This window comes from Phyllopteryx taeniolatus, chromosome 10 (genome assembly GCF_024500385.1).
Source record: "Phyllopteryx taeniolatus isolate TA_2022b chromosome 10, UOR_Ptae_1.2, whole genome shotgun sequence".
NCBI classification, from domain to species: domain Eukaryota; kingdom Metazoa; phylum Chordata; class Actinopteri; order Syngnathiformes; family Syngnathidae; genus Phyllopteryx; species Phyllopteryx taeniolatus.
The window spans coordinates 2,712,431-2,729,158 of NC_084511.1; the positions used below are offsets into that span (position 1 = coordinate 2,712,431).

The window sequence follows — 16,728 nt, forward strand, 5'->3', positions numbered from 1 at the left end:
ACATTTTTTTACTACCTGTCCCAAAATGTGGATGGGGAGAGTTGGGGCGGGGGGTTCTTCCAAATAAAATTTGGCTTAGGGCCAATTTGGTGAGGGGCGGCCCTGTTCCTGCCATTCTGTTGAATATTTGTACAACCCCGATTCCAATGAAGTTGGGACGTTGTGTTAAACATAAAAACAGAGTACAATGATTTGCAAATCATGTTCAACCTATATTTAATTGAATACACTACAAAGACAAGATATTTAATGTTCAAACAGATAAACCTTATTGTTTTAGCAAATAATCATTAACTTAGAAATTTATGGCTGCAGCACATTCCAAAAAAGCTGGGACAGGTGGCAAAAAAGACTGAAAAAGTTTAGGAATGCTCATCAAACACCTGTTTGGAACATCTCACAGCTGAACAGGCTAACTGGGAACATTTGGGTGCCATGATTGGGTATAAAAGGAGCTTCCCTGAATTGCTCAGTCATTCACAAGCAAAGATGGGGCGAGGTTCACCACTTTGTGAACAAGTGCGTGTGAAAACAGTCCAACAGTTTAAGGACAACGTTCCTCAATGTACAATTGGAAGGAATTTAGGGATTTCATCATCTACGGTCCATAATATCATCAAAAGGTTCAGAGAATCTGGAGGAATCACTGCATGTAAGGCCGAAAACCAACATTGAATGCCCGTGACCTTTGATCCCTCAGGCGGCACTGCATCAAAAACCAACATCAATGTGTAAAGGATATCACCACATGGGCTCAGGAACACTTCAGAAAACCAATGTCAGTAAATACAGTTTGGTGCTACATCCGTAAGTGCAACTTGAAACTCTACTATGCAGAGCAAAAGCCATTTATCAACAACACCCAGAAACGCTGCCGGCTTCTCTGAGCCCGAGTTCATCTAAGATGGACTGATGCAAAGTGGAAAAGTGTTCTGTGTTCCGACGAGTCCACATTTCAAATTGTTTTTGGAAATTGTGAACGTCTTGTCCTCCGGGCCAAAGAGGAAAAGAACCATCCGGACTGTTATGGACGCAAAGTTCAAAAGCCAGCATCTGTGATGGTATGGGGCTGTGTTAGTGCCAATGGCATGGGTAACTTACACATCTGTGAAGGCATCATTAACGCTGAAAGGTACATACAGGTTTTGGAGAAACATATGCTATCCAAGCAATGTCTTTTTCATGGACGCCCCTGCTTATTTCAGCAAGACAATGCCAAACCACATTCTGCACGTGTTACAACAGCGTGGCTTCGTAGTAAAAGAGTGTGGTTACTAGACTGGAGTCGAGACCTGTCTCCTGTTGAAAATGTGTGGTGCATTATGAAGCGTAAAATACGACAACGGAGACCTCGGACTGTTGATCAGCTGAAGCTGTACATCAAGCAAGTATGGGAAAGAATACCACCTTCAATGCTTCAACAATTAGTGTCTTTGTCTTTGTTGTGTATTCAATTAAATATAGGTCAAACATGATTTGCAAATCATTGTATTCTGTTTTTATTTATGTTTAACACAACGTGCCAACTTCATTGTAATTGAGGTTTTATTTGCACATTGAGGACTACGTCCTGTTTTTTTTAAATTCCTCATTTTGAAAAAAGACCATTCAAGCAACAGCTTTTTCCTCATGTTTTTGAGATTGTATGGTGAAAGCACCAGCTGGCTACTTGTGTGGACTAAATGGCTGACTACAATGGGGAAATGCCAATATTTGGAGGGTAATAGTCTGTCAGCAATAGGGGTGGGAATTGATCAAATTTGATCAATATCAATGCCATTGTTGATTCTGCTTATTGTTCTCATTATTTATGAATATTCTTAATGATTCCTGAGTAGTTTTATGAGGGGGAAAAGTAGGTCTACACCGGCTTCCAAACCAAAGGCAACCATTTTATTTTATTCAAAATTTCTGCACAAGACTGCACCTGTCTGTACATATTCAACTTCAATACACTGAACTGAAGATAAAAAATGTCAATAATATGTCAAAATGAAAATATCATTGCTCTAATTTATTTAAAGCTTAAAAAATGTCAGTAGTTAAAAACTCATCTTCTTAGAAAGGATATAAAATGTAAACAAATTAACAGTGGCAATAAATAAGTAGGCACGTATGCCTTAACATTTTGAAAACTTAAGCAGAGATGAATATTAAATTTTTTATGCAAGAATATGAGCATATCTGCTTTTTATTTTCTGCCCTCCACACTTACGGTATCTCCTGCTGTGGAGAATATTTTCTCTGATGGAGTGGAGGATACCAGAGCACACAAATATGTTTGTGCTAAATCATGAAGCAGTGGTAGTGTCCCTCTTCTCCCACCACCACACAACACGGTCAGACAAGATGGGAATGGCAGGCAAGAAGCAGAGTATAAACACAGTTGCGTAATGATGTAACACGGTGGTAAACATGACCCTGTCCCAGCTTTTTTGGAACGTGTTGCAGCGATAAAATTCTAAGATGATGGATGATGAATGATTATTTGCTAAAAACAATCAAGTTTATCAGTTTGAACATTAAATATCTTGTCTTTGTAGTGTATTCAATTAAATATAGGTCAAACATGATTTGCAATCATTTATTCTGTTTTTATTTATGTTTAACACAACATTACAACTTCATTGGAATTCGGGTTGTATAAAGAAACAACCATTCGCACTCACATTCATACCTACGGGCAATTTAGAGTCAAGTAACCTACCATGCATGTTTTTGGGATGTGGGAGGAAACAGAAGCACCCGGAGAAAGCCCACGCAGGCACGTGGAGAACATGCAAACCCCACACAGGGGAGGCCGGATTTAAACCCAGGTCCTTAAAATTATGAGGCAGATGTGCGAACCAGTCATCCAATGTGCCGCCTTGAACTGAACTAGTTAATTTTAAATGTTGTGAACTGTGTGCCCTGCGACTGACTGGCGACCAGTTCAGGGTGTAGTCCGCCTTTCGCCCGAAGTCAGCTGGGATAGGCTCCAGCGCCCCGTGACCCTAACCAGGATAAACGGTGTTGAAAATGGATGGATGGATGTTGTGAACTGAACTTTGAACTGGTTCACATCAAAAATTAACTTTCCCAACACTGTAGCCTGCCATCCTCAACCACAGCTCCCATGGAGGATGTGCATGCATCCACAGAACTATTTTGTATAATGAATGAAAGAATGAATCTTGTGTTCCGACAGGTGAGGTGGATCACAGATATGTGCATTGATTGAATGAAATCCTTTGCTGTTCATGGAGCTGATTTTTTATGTGATGATGCTTTAATAGAAATGTGGGTGCATTCTATGGCTCCAATTATATATTTTGGAAGATCCTCTTTTTATTTATTATTATTATTATTATTATTATTATTATTATTATTATTATTATTATTAGTATTATTATTATTATTATATATTAAGTATGTTTATTACAGGCGGCACGGTAGACGACTGGGTAGAGCATCTGCCTCACTGTTCTGAGGACCGGGGTTCAATCCCCAGCTCCGCCTGTGTGGAGTTTGCATGTTCTCCCTGTGCCTGCGTGGGTTTTCTCCGGGCACTCCGGTTTCCTCCCACATCCCAAAAACATGCATTAATTGGAGACTCTAAATTGCCCGTAGGTGTGACTTGTTTGTTTGTATGTGCCCTGCGATTGGCTGGCGACCAGTTCAGGGTGTACCCCGCCTCCTGCCCGATGATAGCTGGGATAGGCTCCAGCACACCCGCGACCCTAGTGAGGAGAAGCGGCTCAGAAAAAGGCTGGATGGATGGATGTTTATTAAATACATTTAGTATGTTTTGCTGAAAGCTTGCCAATCCCAGGTAAAAAAAAATAAATAAAAAAAATAGACTGGCAAAGGAGACATGCAACCTAAACACAAGAGCACATATAAACCATAAATAATGGCCAACCTTATGTACACTTATTGAGTATTTTCAGTATTTATTTTACTGCACGGTCACACGTTTTGCTGCATTTGTTTCAGGCTCTGTCTTGGAGTTAAAACTCCTGAAGAAGTACTGCTTCACCATGAAGCTATTGTAAAAGCTTTTGGAAAACAATAAGCATACCCAGGAAATGTTATTGCCATTAACTGCAGCAGAAACAGCAATTACTGCTTACCTATACCTGTCAAACTAAAGAATCAGTTCTCTGGTTCCTCCAGGGTTTTTTTCTGTGTGGGCAAAATAATTCAACAGAAATCCAAGTACAAGTAGCTGCCACTAAAATATAGTTTGAAAGAAATGTAAAAAGTCAAACTTGCTGTAATTGCTGCCTATTTGCGGTTCGATTTTTTGGGGGAACCGAGCCCGCGTTATTCACTGAAAAACTTATCAGTATTACTTTAGCGTAATCTTGTGAAATGTTGCTGTTAGGTTAAATTCATTGATGTTTTTTTTTTTTTTTGGTTTCCATTTGCAATTTCTTGTTTTGTTGGCGGTCGCTGAATGCACCTCGTGTACAGGTGCATGTTGTTGTTTTTGGCTCCCTCCTTATGAGCTACTAGTACCCTGTGTAGTCTACTTTGCTGTCACGATTCAACTGTATTCCCTAACATTAATTATTGTGTGTGAATGCCAAAAGATGAGTAATGCCAGGCGTTTAATAACATTTGACTTCAGTGCTAGTGCGCATTTTTGTTTCCCTGTGAGATGTCATGTCAGTGTGCTGTACTGTATTCAGTAGTTAATGTACCATGGGTTCCTGATTGTGTTACTGTTAAATGCATGGTGTTAAATATGATTCTCTCTGTATTAAGTGCTTTGCTGCCATCGTGTGGCATCTATAGTCAACTACACTTTGGGTGGGGAGGTATTGATCATTCACGGAGTTACACTACTCGTGCCAGGGCTCGGTCATGATCCCGAATTTTTTGGTTATTATTTTCTTTTAAAAATGTGGTTTAAATTGATTGGGATTGTTGTTCATTCATTCATTTTCCGTACCGCCTATCCTCACAAGGGTCGCGGGCATGCTGGAGCCTATCCCAGCTATCTTCGGGCGAGAGGCGGGATGCAACCCTGAACTCGTCGCCAGCCAATCGCAGGGCACATACAAACAAACAACCATTTGCACCCACATTCACGCGAACCCGGGTTCTCAGAACTGTGAGGCGGAAGTGCTAACCTTTTATCCGCCGTTCCGCCTGGGCTGTTGTTATCATGATTAATTAAACAATGTGTTAGCCTGAAATCTGCCAATCTCAAGCAACGAATACAGCATCAAATTAGATCACAGTGGAGTAAATAAGAATTCTTTCTCTTGCAAAGAAAAAAGATCAGCTGTCAAGTGGGCTCAGCAGAACTTAAAAAGATTAGAAATGTCCTACTGGGAAACTCATATGAGATTGATGAATGGTTGTCTGTCTCGATGTGTCAGCAATGTGAATGAGTCTCAGTCAATCTCCTTTGGAACACTGAGCCAAACAGTGTCGGCTGTAGCTTCCTTGTGACTCTGAACAGAATGTCTGTGATGAAAATGAGTGAACAGAAATATACTGGAACATCTTAGATTTTTTTTTAGCCACCCACGGTACATTGAGAACTCACACCATCACACAGTTTGTGATATGAATATTGCATGATTTTATTTTTTTCTATTTAACAGACATTTGGCCATTTAAATGTGTTGTAACTCATGTTGCTGCTGTCCAATGTGTTGCAGTCATATGCACTGCAACAAGACACATTTATTTACAGGCAGCATTCCAGTGCTAATTTGGTGTTAAAACCAATGTAGCACATAACAGCAATGCAGATAAGATGCTGAAAACATCAACTGCAAATGCACTCCATTAAATCAGGCTCATGGGTTGTTGACATTAAAAAGAAGATGTCAATAAATTATGCAGAAGATACATTAAGTCAAATTATGCTCTAGAATATTTTTTATACCAACAAGCTCTATATGGGAATTCGTACCCACTAATCATCAGGTGCTTTCCCACCACAGGAACCTTTGCAGGAACTTACCTCGCTACGCTGGTACCTTGAGTTTCCCCTGTGTCCCCACTGAAAAATAATACCAGGATACGGAGGTTTCCTAGATTATTTCGTTCCTCCTGGCGGGTAGGGTATTCTGAGCGCTACCAGGAACTCTTTGAGGGGGCGAGCTGTGATAACGAACGCTGATTGGTTGACAGGCCGCTGTAGGCGTAGCCGCCATTCCTGAATGCAGTGTTACACACGGCTAGAAATATCCATCCATCCATCCATCCATTTTCCGAGCTGCTTCTCCTCACTAGGGTCGCGGGCGTGCTGGAGCCTATCCCAGCTGTCATCGGGCAAGAGGCGGGGTACACCCTGAACTGAAAAGATTTGTTCACCGAATCATTCAGTTCTTTTTCACAGAATCATTCAAGTGCTTCCTAATTAAAATAAAATAACTTAAACTAAGTTATCACCTAGCTATCTCAGCAAGCTCTCGAACACTCGGCTTCGACTTGTGAACATTGGTGCAGCGAGCTCATCTACACACATATCCTTCCGCGTCCCCTCTACATACACAAGGGCTACTGCTGGCCGGTGAGACTTGTCAGCGTTCCACCGCGGTGGAAAGCGTTGACACCGGCACCCATGCTTCCTGCTCACCCACCTAACTGTTATTGTCATTTTACTGGTGTAAAGCATCTTTGAGTGCTATATAAGTCTGTATTATTATTATTATTATTATACAAAACGCTTTAATAATCACATAAGAGACACAGAGGAGATGTGTACATATATACATTTATGATTCATTTACAGTGCATTTATTTATATTTATTTTCATGCGCTTGACTGACTCAACATTAGCCATTAGCTTGGAAAAAAGGATTCTAGTCAAAGCGATTCCCAGGAGGATGAACAGTTAATTATATGTGGTTCCTTGCGTGAACAAATCACTAGATTGTAGTGAACAGGAAAGTTCACTGCATACGTAGAAGTACGTCTCTCCTTGGCGACTCGCAAACGAAGAAGTTCAACAAACGCATAACTCGTGGAAGACCGTAAATTTAGTTCATCAGTACATTCAGTTCACCTCAGTCCTTCCCCCACCTGCGTAGTGCTAACTGACGCTGGCTGCTTGTTGGTCATTTGCCGGAAATTCAGAATGAGTGACAGTATGCTGCAGTTCTCCTTTGGCGCAGCTGAGCTCAACTGAAAAAAATATTCCATGGTTGTGAATCACTTCTCTGTATATATATATATATATATATATATATACATACAATTAATGTATATACAATTAATATAATATGACGTCATTGGACCAGCTCTTCACCCTCGGCATGGTCCTCGAGTGTGCATGGGAGTTCGCCCCAACCAGTCTACATGTGTTTTGTGGACTTGGAGAAGGCGTTCGACCGTGTCCCTAGGGGTGTCCTGTGGGGGGTGCCAAAACCCCTGGTACGGGCTGTTCGGTCCCTGTACGACCAGTGTCAGAGTTTGGTCCGCATTCCTGGCAGTAAGTCGGACTCGTTTCAGGTGAGGGTTGGGCTCCGCGAAGGCCCTTTGTCACCAATTCTGGTCATGACTTTTATGGACAGAATTTCTAGGCGCAGTCGAGGCATAGAGGGGCTCCGGTTTGGTGGCCTCAGCATTGCATCTTTGCTTTTTGCAGATGATGTGCTTCTGTTGGCTTCATCAAGCGGTGAACTCCAACTCTCACTGGAGCGGTTCGCAGCCGAGTGTGAAGCGGCTGGGATGAAAATCAGCACCTCCAAATCTGAGACCATGGTGCTCAGTCAGAAAAGGGTGGAGTGGACCTCTACGGGTCGGGGATGAGATCCTGACCCAAGTGGAGGAGTTCCAGTAGCTTAGGGTCTTGTTCACAAGTGAGACAAGAATGGAACAGGAGATGGACAGGCGGATCGATGCAGCGTTTGCAGTGTTGCGGACTTTCTGGATGGAGCTAAGCCGAAAGGCGAAGCTCTCTATTTACCGGTCGATCTACGTTCCTACCCTCACCAATGGTCACGAGCTGTGGGTCGTGACCGAAAGAACAGGATCCCGGGTACAAGTGGCCGAAATGAATTTCCTCCTCAGGGTGTCCGGGCTCCTTAGAGATAGTTTGAGAACCTCAGTCATCCGCGAGGGGCTCAGCGTAAAGCCGCTGCTCCTCCGCATTGGGCATCTGATTAGGATGCCTCCTGGACGCCTCCCTGGTGAGGTGTTCTGGGAACGTCCCACCGGGAGCAGACCCCGGGGACGACCCAGGATATGCTGGATAGACTACGTCTCTTGGCTGGCCTGGGAACGCCTCGGGATCCCCTTGGAAAAGCTGGAGGAAGTGGCTGGGGAGAGGGAAGTCTAGGCTTCCCTGCTTAAGCTACTGCCCCCGTGACTCGACCTTGGATAAGTGGAAGAAAATGGATGGATGGATAATATGATAATATATATGTATGATCATATAATATTCCCTTGTCGGCCTGATTGACCTCGAACACGCATTTCTGTCAAATCAATAAAGTGCATGTGTAAATGTCTGGTTGTCAAATGAGTTTTGTTGCACTGAAATGCAAACAATAAGAAAACAACACTTGAAAAACAAGTTCTGATATAAAGGTATAATTTAATTGCAAATCAGTATTACAGTGATAACACTAAACAATACCAATTGCAAGAGAGAATAATTTGTGTAAATATATACTTGTTATTCTAAATTTCTTATTAATCTTTTAAAATAAATCTCCCCCCCTTAAACTCCTTGCTGCTGCCGCTTCAGCTTGCCTTGCACTGGTGAATCTAACTTGCATGTCTGTCTCCTGTCCTCTCATGACTTTGTGTAGTCTGTTAACTCATTCAGTGCCAGCCGTTTTCAGAAGACAACCCCAAGTGCCAGCCACTTTTGAGGATTTCGATCGACTTTTCAAAGCCAACAGAATATTGTGTTCTATGATTATAATTAAGGGATTAAGAGATGAACTCACTCCTTTCAGCAGGAAAAAAAGCTAAATCCTACCCTTTTCCGTTGTTTAGTTATGTGCAGGGTAACATTACGTTTTACGTTTTTTGGTCGCGTCTCAGAATATGGTAATAATTAGCTTTTTGTGAAAAGCAGCATTTATGCAGCAGTAACTTTGATGCTTATATTTTTTTTGCTTTTTGTCACATCTAAGACATTTGAAAGTGTTTTCATTGTATAATCCAACTAAAACATTTAGGAATGGCTTTTGATTCCAAAATAATCACGTATTCAGCTACTGTATATTATACGGTGTGACCTACGCAAACTCACCGGAAATCACATCAGTCATGACACTTCGTGTTGTGTCCTGGTTGTTGACAATAGTGACCGTGAGCTTCGTCATACAAGATCTGTTATAACATATTTCTGACACAAACACACAATTGTGCTAACTACCACAATACATATTCTGTGAATACTGTACATATACTTTGTTTCTTTGAGAGTAAAAATGCTTCAGTTCGTTTGACTTCCAGCCTGTCCGCGCCGCTATTTTTGACCGGCAAACTGTCAGGCTCTTGAGGGCTGTTTGCCAAATCTAAAATTGTGCATCGCTGCCCTCTGCTTGCGGTTGCACCACAATAAAATTATTCCCAAACTCTCTGTTCCCTGTGGAGCTGCAGCAGAGCCTCCTCTACCGCTTCCTGTGAAAAAACGCAAATTACGTATTAAAAAGTGTTTGGCACTCAACAGGTGGGTTTGAAACTACGTATTAATACGTGTTTGGCAATAAATAAGATTATGGAGACACCGTCCAAACAGCGCCCCGTGTATGTGCTTGTTTTCATGTGCTTGACTGATTCAAGCTGTGAGAAATGGATGCTGGTGAAAGTTATTCCCGTGAGGACAAACTGTTAAAATCACTCATGAGTACGTTCACTGTGGGTTGCAGTTTGTAGAGCTTCTTCGTTCACGAACGAATCACTCATCGTACTAGTTTGCAGTGAACTTTCGCATGAGTCACTCAAGGCGGAACAGTTCGCTGCATACGTACTAGTATGTTGCGCTTTAGCAAATCACGAACGAAGAAGCTCTACAAACTAATCACTTATGGCTAAGAGTACATTCAGTTCACTTTCAATTCAGTAGTACATTTAGTTCAGTAGTAAATTGAGTTCAGTAGTACATTCAGTTTGTCCCTCCGCTGCCTGCGCTGTGCTGCGTTATGCTGGCTGCTCATTGGTCATTATCGCAAATCACATGGCAATATGTTTAGTAAAGTCCCGCCCCCGCCTGCACGCTGTCTGCTCATTGGTTATTCGCCAAAGATTCAAAAGTGTGTGACAGAACGCTTACACCAGTTCTGTTTCCACTCCCAGCCGACTCGCTCACGGTGACCTGTCCAGGAAACAGATGTTGATCCCTTTTCGAGCACCACAATGCTGGTCATCTCCAGTGTTTACTGTACTTGCTTCTCTCGCCATGACTCACTCTTCCACCTAGAGTGAACATGAGGCTCTCCGTTGCAGGAAGCGCTGGGTGTTGCTTGCTTGTCCCTCCATAAATTTTCTGAGCCACTTCTCCTCACTAGGGTCGCAGGCGTGCCGGAGCCTATCCCAGCTATCATTGGACAGGAGGCGGGGTACACCCTGAACTGGTTGCCAGCCAATCGCATGGCACATACAAACAAACAAACAAACTAACAACCATTCGCACACACATTCCCACCTACGGGCAATTTAGAGTTGTCAATTAACCTACCATACATGTTTTTGGGATGTGGGAGGTAACCGGAGTGCCCAAAGAAAACCCACGCAGGCACAGGTAGAACATGTAAACTCCACACAGGCGGAGCCGGGGATTGAACCCCGGTCCTCAGAACTGTAAGGTAGACCCTCTAACCAGTCGTCCACCATGCCGCCTGCTCGCTTGTTATTTAGGAAGTTTAATGTAGCCTTAAACATATGTTCGCCCACTGCTGGCTGGCTGACCAGCTTGAGAAAGTGCTTTATATGCGGCAGTGCCCGCATTTCAAATATAAAAATCACAGAAGATCAGGCTAATTTAATCGTGGCAGCCAAAATTGTCATCACGATTAAAATTTTAATAATTGTCCAGCCCTAGAGGAGGGTGTATATTGATATATGCTGCAGGTTATTACCTTTATAGAATTAAGTCAGTCTTTATAGTCCTTTTTTATTTAGTAATTGTATGAACCTTGCAACAATAGTGTACAAAATCCATGTATTTTGGATTATAATCCATGACTGAAATATTTTACAAGCATATCTTGTGATTTGGCAGCACGGTGAACGACTGGTTCACATCTGCCTCACAGTTCTGAGGACTGGGGTTCAAATCCCGGCCCCGACTGTGTGGAGTTTGCATGTTCTCCCCGTGCCTGCGTGGGTTTTCTCCGGGCACTCCGGTTTCCTCCCACATCCCAAAAACATGCATTAATTGAAGACTCTAAATTTCCAGTAGGTGTGAATGTGAGTGTGAATGGTTGTTTGTTTCTATGTGCCCTGCTGGTGACCAGTTGAGGGTGTACCCCGCCGTTCGCCCGAAGATAGCTGGGATAGGCTCCAGCACGCCCGTGACCCCAGTGAGGGTAAGCGGAATGTAAGATGGATCTTGCGATTTGCACATCATGATTTTAGATTGTTCGGCCATAGAAGACAAATATTGCCCATACATTTCTTACAAAGGTTACAGAGACGTCTTGCAGGAAAAACAAATGGAACTGTATAACTGTCTGCAAACATACACCTCTTGCATCAGACAACACTGAGTGTAGTCACATGAGGGCCTGGAGCGTATCCCATTTGATTTAGGATGAGGTGGGGTACACCCTGGACTAATCACCAGTCAATCGAGGGGCTGACACAAAGACATGCAAGCATTTACGACATTTACACCTTCAGGCAATATCGATTTTCCATTTGACTGTGGGATGATTCCCAGAGAACTCGGAGAAAACACCTGCAAGGGCAGAAAAACTATAACTCTACACAAACAAGCAGTCAAACCCAGATTTAGATAACAGCCTGATTACTTTTGGATTTTGTTTACTATTTTTTACCTGTTTTCCCTGCCAAATTTCCTCGAGCACTTTTATCTCATCAGTAGCGCACACCCCACGCCACCCATTGATATGGATTAACAGGGTTCATGTGACTTTACAGATTGGCTCTTTCTCACATACAACATTAGTAGCGGCTGTCTCACATGAGGTGAAAGCAGCAGGTGGGTCAAACCCCCCGTGTGCACAGATGTAAGCGAAAAGTGTGGGAGGAAGGCAAAGAAGAGGAAGATCACAGGGATGCTGTGTGAGACTTTCAACCCTTTGCACAGGGATGGCACTATATATTTAGAATAGTTCAGTTCTCCCTTACTTTTTTATCTGGAATTTTGTTTTTACTTTCACAGCATAATTAAAGGACATGTCAGGAATATCATGGTCTGCATATTTGTCATTGGTACAAAATTGATTAGAACATGATACAAGACTGGGGGAAAAAGTAGGGTAATGTAATTATGGAAGATGAAATCACTTTCATTGTGTAACAACAGTAAACAGCACTTGACAGTACAGATCTCTATTAGGGCCCATTTCTTCGATTTAATCTTTTCTCAGCTTTGTCGTTAAATCTGGCGCATGCCCGCGACACTGGTGAGGATAAGGTGAATGGAAGATGAATGAATGAATGAAGTCTATCAGTTTGAACATTAAATATATTGTCTTTGTAGTGTATTCAATTAAATATAGGTTGAACATCATTTTCAAATCATTGTATCCTGTTTTTATTAATGTTTAACACAATGTCCCAACTTCATCGGAATTGGGGTTTAAAACCTGCGACTGCAGACGCAGAAAACTGCTCTTGAAAAGGCCAGCACCAATTGTCGAAGCGCGCTGAAATAACCCAGACCCACAGAAATGCATTTGAAAGGGGTTTTGTCATACGGTACATGATATGACATAACTCCTTCTTGTGACTTACTCCAAGTCAGCCCTTAGATCATACAGTTTCAAAATTGCATTGCTGAATTGACGATGTTGCAATAATTTTTGTTTCTAGCATTTAAAAAATATTTACATTATTTAAAAAGTTCTCACCACTCACTCTCATTTTGCCTGCGCTACGCTGGTATTGCTGTAAGTGCAGTTTTGTACCTGCCTTTTCAGATGCAGTATCTAAAGATGTAAAATCAGCCATCACAATTTGTCTAAATTTCGATGGATCACATTGTGCCTGTTAAATTAATGCATTTGTATAAATTATTCCCAGAAGGCGCAAAATGAAGTGTGCTGCAATTTGGCAGCTGCAATCCTTGGTGGGCCCGGTTAGAAGAACAGTTTCCACGTAGATGTGTTTGCGTGAGAAATCACATTTGTGCCCGTTTTTGTGTGCTCAAACCTTTAGTAAATTTATCCCATTGTGTTCTTCTGGAGTGAGGGTCGGAAGTTCAAGCTTGCAGCTGATATCAAGGCATTGTGTAATTATTAGGGTCTGGTGGTGAAATTGGTTAAATTAGCCAGTGTTGGCTTCTCACATGCACTGTTCCAGTGATTCTCAAACTTTTTATTGTATGTACCACCTCAAAAAAAAAGTTAATCTCTAACTACCACCATAACAACCAACATTAAAATACAGTCAAGTCAATGACGCACAGAAAGAGACAACCATTCGCTTTCGTTAACCTTTTTATCGAACATTTTCTGCCTTTTCCAAAATGATGATATTCCCAAAAATAGTGCACAATTTCAATTGCCACTCTGGCAATTGTGTCTAATCTGTGTGTTTATTGTGAATATGTTTTATACCTGGCTCATTTTAGTCTATGTTGCATCATTTGTTATCGTCGTTTGTAGCTCTCCTGTGTCGCTTTTGAGTGTCTATGATTGTCATTGAAATTGCATATTTTTTGTCTGCCCCTCCTGTGACATTTGCCTCCAGAGTTCCTCTGGTAAATATGGAGTACAGGGAACATGTCTCTCAACATCATTCACTGGCATGGGAACAAGATGACATCTATTTCTCCCCACAGTACTTTTGGGACCGTGTACCACATAAAGTATGACCGTGGTGTGGCATGAGCTGACACAACGGTGCCTTGGGTCTGTGATCCACACTGGCTGTCTCGGTGTGAGTTGACGGAGATCCTGTGCATGATGTTTCCTGTTGAACACTACTGTGTCTTTTACCTTACTCTTACATTTTCTGTACAACAATAGCATCATTCGGTAAGTGGGCAGAGTAGAGAAGGGTGTTAGGGGACCAGCATTCAAAGCCAAAACCATTATCCAATAGTGTAGCTCTATAGCAGGGGTGTCAAACACGGGCCACATCGCAGTTATGACTTCCCTCGGAGGGCGTATGACTGTGGAACCATATAAATGAAAGATTACCTCATATACTGTAATTACAGTATACACAACACATTGTAGAATAACCACTTGCAATCAGAAGCCGATAAAAACATGTTTTTCAACTATTACATTTCTTTTAAAAGGAAATGCTTGCAAATATCTCAATGGTATTACACCAGAACCAAATTAGCAATTTTGCTTTGCTTTCGCTGGCCAGATAAAATGATGTGGTGGGCCGGATCTGGCCCCGGGCCACCAGTTTGAAAGGAGTGCTCTATAGGCTAAGAGTGCAAGATATGAGTCACTACGTTTCTTTAGCATGCGTTCCACCATTGGAACATAACCCTATGCTTCACAAAGCAAATCTTGGGCTGCTATTTATGTGTTGAAACGCCTACTTTTTGAAAAAATCTGTAAATTGCTCATCTGCAAATTGTGGCCCATTATTGCTATAGAATAGTTCACGAATGTGGTGCCTTCAAAATATAGATTTTAAATGCAAAATCATATCCTAGATCTTGTACGCATTAATTTAGTTCAATCTCCATGTATCATGAGTAATAATTCACTACTAGTAGATAGAATAGTCAAATGTGAATAAATTTGCTACCACTTTTTGGCACGGATTCTCTGGAAGCTCTCTGGGTAACAGCGGCACAAATAGGACGACTCGTTATTTAATGCATGTTGTGCAATTTGTTACCATGCAAACCAATTTCTGTGCCCCTTTCTGAGGTGAAGGTCATAAAACACTCAATTTTCCCTGCCTGGTTTGGGTGGTGGTCCACCTCACATGCTCAGGGTCAGGTAGTGGGTGCTGGTGGGTGGGTGTGTGTGTGTTCACTGTTGATATTTTTCTCACTAAACACATCTGGGCACATTTTTCTCACTAAACACATCTGGGTTCCTGGGGGACTGGTATGGGATCGGGAGGGTGTGGGTGTCGGACCGGGTTTCAGCACGTCTGTGCTGTTTCCCGGTCCATGCGCCCTGCCCCTCCGCTCTGTCTGCACCCCTGGATTTTAAATGCATCACACACACTCCCCATGTTTTAATGCACCACATACACCTATCTCTGTGGGTCGTGGGTGTGTGTGTGGGGGGGGTTTGGCTGTTGGGCAGTAGTGCCTGGCAGCCCTCCCCCCACCCCCTCGGCTCACTGACCTCTCCAGATTTTAATGCACCACACCACTTGGGGGGACACTGATACACGGGGTAGGGCCAATGGCTGCCAGTCGGGGACCTGGCAGTCATAGTAACAGGGGGGAGGTGGGTCGCACTTATTTGCATGGCGGTGCTCCTGAGGCCAGGCCACCCGTGCTGGATGACTGCTTGGTGATGGGGCTGACCTCTAATGGCCCATGGCTGATCCTTGGTCCCCCCCCCCTTATCGCTCCCCTGTCGGGTGCCCCTATCCGCCCTTCTTTCCAATAAACAAGGGACACTCTCCCCCCCACGGGCTGGGCGGGGACCTGCTGCATTGCGTCTTGTTCTCTTGTGGGTGGGGGGGGGGGGGGGGGGGGGGGGTGATGGCGGGGCGTGTGGGGCGATGGGTGGGGGTGGGAGTTTGGCTGGGGGGGTGGCATTGGATCCCTGCGGCCCCCACTGGGTGGCTGGTTGTTGGGGCGCCTCGGTTGATTGGGTGGGATCTTCAGCCGCCGCGGTGCGGCCACAACAATTACAGGACACTTCTGTCAGTCTTTGTGCTTGTAAAACAGTACCAATTCACTTGCATGTATCCACGGACACACACCCCTAGGACTCTTTCACTGGGTGTGGGGTCACGCACCTACTGCGACAAATAACTCATGATTATACACGGTTGTGTATCCCCTCACTTATACTCTCGTCCTGTAGACTTTTATAATTCACATAATTAATGCGACCGCACTACAGTTGTCCAGTCGGGTTCACGACCCTTGTTCTGCATGCTTCTTCTTCTGTCCTTGTCCTGTTCCATCTTGTCCTGTCCTTCCCTCACAGGGTGTAGCACTACAGCCCCATGCAACACTCATATTTAATGTTTCATTGTTGTAGATAATGTAATGATTTTCTTCTCTCATCCTGTTTACAATTAGTACTTTGTCTTTTGTTTTTGTTTCTCTCTCCCTTGTTTTTGTTCTTTCTGTTTGTTCTGTTCGAGTGATCAATTCTGATTCTCAATAAAGCTCAATTATAATACCACAGCGGAAGGTTAAAAACTCCACTGTGACACAGTAAAACTGTTCCGGCGTGAAAGGGATACAGATTTTCCATTCTGCTTTACCTAACAGCCGAACAGGACAAAAAAAAAAATAATAATACACTCAATTTGTCCATGACTCCCATCATTTAGCTTTGCATAAAAATCCTAACATCTCTTACTGAGGTTGTAGCCTTTGCTTGTGGACACCAGACCTTTGTGCACCATTATTTGGTCCATTACTATTTCTTCTGGCACATGCCTCTGTGCAGACAGGAAGGCAGTTTTCTCAT

The 16,728-nt window shown here is 43.0% G+C and overlaps 1 long non-coding RNA gene across 1 annotated transcript in view; it reads right to left on the reverse strand.

The window, feature by feature from the left end:
- LOC133485232 (uncharacterized) overlaps positions 1–6,072 on the reverse strand; it is a 32,339-nt gene extending 26,267 nt beyond the window's left edge. The window contains exon 1 of the long non-coding RNA XR_009790637.1: positions 5,963–6,072. This is a non-coding gene — a long non-coding RNA (uncharacterized LOC133485232). The remainder of the gene's footprint in view (positions 1–5,962) is intronic.
- Positions 6,073–16,728: the final 10,656 nt, after the last annotated feature.